The sequence below is a fragment of the Ictidomys tridecemlineatus genome, chromosome 6, assembly GCF_052094955.1.
Source record: "Ictidomys tridecemlineatus isolate mIctTri1 chromosome 6, mIctTri1.hap1, whole genome shotgun sequence".
Classification (NCBI taxonomy): domain Eukaryota; kingdom Metazoa; phylum Chordata; class Mammalia; order Rodentia; family Sciuridae; genus Ictidomys; species Ictidomys tridecemlineatus.
The window spans coordinates 198,257,795-198,261,296 of NC_135482.1; the positions used below are offsets into that span (position 1 = coordinate 198,257,795).

General features: G+C 62.3%; 1 non-coding gene across 1 annotated transcript; it reads left to right on the forward strand.

Moving 5' to 3' along the window:
- The first annotated feature begins 1,259 nt into the window (after nucleotides 1–1,259).
- Nucleotides 1,260–2,795, forward strand: LOC120888533 (uncharacterized). Its single transcript, XR_013440091.1, has 2 exons — nucleotides 1,260–1,894; nucleotides 2,632–2,795. It is a non-coding gene; the product is annotated as an uncharacterized LOC120888533 (transcript).
- Nucleotides 2,796–3,502: the final 707 nt, after the last annotated feature.

Below are 3,502 nucleotides of genomic sequence, written 5' to 3' on the forward strand. Positions count from 1 at the left end.
ACAAACTAGGAATGCCAAAGACGACCGGCAACCTCACAGAGCCCTGAAGAAGCAAGGACAGGCGTCCCTGGGCCCTGGAGAGAAGGCGGCCTGCCAGGCCTACGCCTCAGGGGGGAGGCTCCTGGGCAGGGCCACAGTCCGCTCCTGTGTTTTAAGACTTGCGAGCTGGACTTTCTCAGGGCAGCCTTGGAAACTCCTGCACCTTCCAGGGAAGTCACAGCTGTTGGCCTTGTTCACTCCTGTCAGGGACACTCAGAAACAACTCAGAGTAACTGGTGAGGGGTTGGAGCAAATCTGTCACTTGAGTTAGGCATTTGTGAGTGAGCCAATTTCTTTCCCTTGAGAGAGGGAAAAAGCAATTAGAGAATGAATGGTAACGAGAATAATAGCAATGGAGATCGCTGTGCACACGCCGCCGCCATGCCAGGAACTTCATCTGCAGTCACCTTCCCGGAGCCCTCACTTCACCCTGGTGAAGAGAAGGTAGCAGGTTTGAAGCACGGGGGTCCCACCTGCTTGTAGGACATGACTGCAGGAGGCTCCTGTGGGTGTCAGGGCTGCAGGCACCCAGCGGGCAAAGCCTTCAGTCTGCCTCAGGCCTGACCCCCGGGGCAGAGGGCTGATGGGAGCAGCAGGGGAGCACAGTCCCGAGGCCTGGGCCGCTCTGGGCGGGGGCCACCTTTCCTGCCTTTGACCCTTGCTGGGAGGCTCTGCCGGGCCCCTTGTGAGCCCACTGGGTCCCGATGCTGTATCAAGGACTGTTTCTTAACGCACTTGGGCCTGGCTGTTCACCAGCTGGGCCCGATGCTCTGCCCACACTCCCTGTGGTGGCCACGGCGGCCCCAGGCCGCACGCTCACCTGCGCTTGTTTTACAGCGTATGTGCAGGTATTCTCTGCCTTGATTGTGATCATTGCTGTCGCCTTCATCGCCTTCATCGCTGTTGTTATTTACAAGTGAGTCTTGTGTGTCTTTCATGGGGATGGACAGGATGTCTGGGGTGCCTCTCGGGCTGGCTCCCTCTCCCACCCACTCCCCTGGTGTCCTCTAGAGCTCCTGTTGACACAGGTGACACCCAGCACCTAGAGGGCACCTGGGACTCCAGCTACTCCACCTCCCGTGTGTGCCCTCCCAGCCTCTGCAGCCAGGACTGTCCCCCTCTGGGACCCTGACCCTCCACCAGGGAGGTCCTGTGGTTTGCACCAGGGGGTCAGTGGGGATAGTCTGGCCCCCTGTTGTCTCCAGGGCTGGTGCCTGCACTGAACCCCTGGACCAAGTGTCTGTCCCATGGCGTGCCCCCTGTCTGTGGGACGTGTGTGAGTCCCTCCTCCCATCTCTGTGGAGGGAGTGCAGGGGCTGCTGTGCTCTGTGGGCGGGCAGAGCTGGCATTGAGCACTCTCCCGGGGCCCCGCCCCTGCTGCCACAGCCCTCTGGGACGCCCGCACCAGCTCTGGGAGGCTGGCTGCCTGGTCCAGCAGAGGCAGCAGAGGCAGCAGAGCTCTCCCAGGCCAGCGGAGCTGCGAGCCTCTGGCGCAGAGGACCTGACGGTGCCGCGCTGCCTACGTCCGCCTCCTCCTCCGGGTTGCCTTTGGGAGTCTGGAGGCCGCGCGCAAGCCTTCTGTTTGGAGCACACATTAGAGCCAAAACACGTGGCCGAGGCTAGGCCTCACCTCGGTCCCCCGTGCTCCACCGGGGCGCCGTGTGAGGAGGGGCCGCTTCCATCCCTCCCTTCTCTGGCTGTGACCAAACTCTTCCCATCAGAATTGTCCAAGAGGTCAGGAGAATGAGGAGCTCCGAGGAGGGCACGGCTGGCGGTGACGATGACACAGCCACGAAGGCCTCAAAAAGCGAGACCTCCCGGAAGAGCGGGGAGACCGAGCCCCAGGAGGGGGAAGGTAGGCGCCCAGGGGGCACCCCGCACCCTGCAGCCGGCACCCCGCACCCCAGCCCGCCTCCCAGGCCGCTCTGGGGATGCCTCAGCGCCCCACGGTTATGAGTGGGGCAGCGCTGCGTCGGCCACCCGGGCTGGAGTGGCCTCTACAGCGGGCACTGTCCTCCTCTGTGCCCCTCGCTCTGGCCACCAGCACTGCAGGTGGCAGTGGCAGAGTGAGGCGCTGGGCAGGACCCGGCATACCTGCAGGGTCCAGAGTGCCCAGGGGCACTGCAGAGCCATGTGGCCGCTGTTGGTGCGGACTGTGGCCACCACGGGCCCAGGTTTCCGGGAGGCAGCCACGTGCCTGTTGCCGACTCTCAGGAGGCCCGTGTGGCTGCGTGTCCGTTTTCATAGGTTGGCAGCCTGGCACTTTAGAGAAGGGGTGTCCCAAATCATGGCCTCCTGTGGATTGAGGTGTGCAGTCTTCTCCCCCAGTTGCCCCACGCGGCTTGACTGAGACCTCCCGCCTGTCCCGTCCAGCACCACGCTGGGCCTGTGGCTGCTCTGCAGGACACATGCCCACCTCGCCCAGGGATGCAGACCCTTCCACTGCCAGAGGCAGAGGCTTCTGCCCAGTGGGCAGCGCAGGCCACCTGCTGGCGGGCATTTGAGTAAAGGACTGCCCAGTGGCTGCTGAGGAGATGCGCTCTACACCCCTGGCCATTCTGAGGCACAGAACTGTTTCTTTTTTCCATCCAGGGACAATGACAGTCTCAGAAGCTGAAGAAGCCGAAGCAGTTGACTGACGTGCACAGAGAGGAAGGAAAGTGGCAGAAAGTGGTGCTTGGGACGCGCAGCAGGTGACCTCTCCTGGGGTGTGTGTGGAGGCATCCCCGTGGGAAAGAATAAAGGTATTTTTTGAAGTTGTGTCTTACTGTGGTGGCCTTAGGCCTGCTGTGGCTCATCTCAGGAGGGGTGGAGGACACGGACGGCTCACCCCTGAATTCACTGCTCATCACGAATGTGGAGGCCAACGGGGTGGCCGAGGCTCCCTTTCCCAGGCTACCACGCAGCCTCACCGTCGGCGTCCCGCACTGTGAGGGGCTGAGGCCTGGGGGGATTGGGCAGGGCCAGCGTCTGCTGCAGCCTGACGTCCCTCCAGGGGCAAGAAGGAGCCTCCTGGGCAGCTCGTGAACAGGAGCGGCTTGTCCCCTGGGAGCGTGCATCTCCAGAGTGGTGGTGGCTTCAATAAGATGTGCAGTAAAGAGTGCGACTCATCCATGCACCAGACCAGCACACAGAATCCCGGGAAGTCCCTCCCTCCCGGCTGTGACTCCCACCAGGCTCCGACCTGGTCTGCAAGCGTTGACTTCCTGTGGGGGGACCAAGGAATGGTGTCCACCGTTGGGGAAATCCCTGTTCTGGTGGTGGTGAGTGTAGGGAAGGGCTTCCCATTTTAGGTTCCCAGAAAGCCCACTGGCCCCTCCTCTAGGACTTTTGGGGGTTGGATGTGTTGAGGGTGTGGGACAGGAAGAAGGACAGGAAGGTTATGGTGGAGCTGGGCAGAGGAGGGCCCAAGAACTGACCTGCCAGGGACCCTGCAGTGGCCACGTGCAGAAGCAGGTCAGTG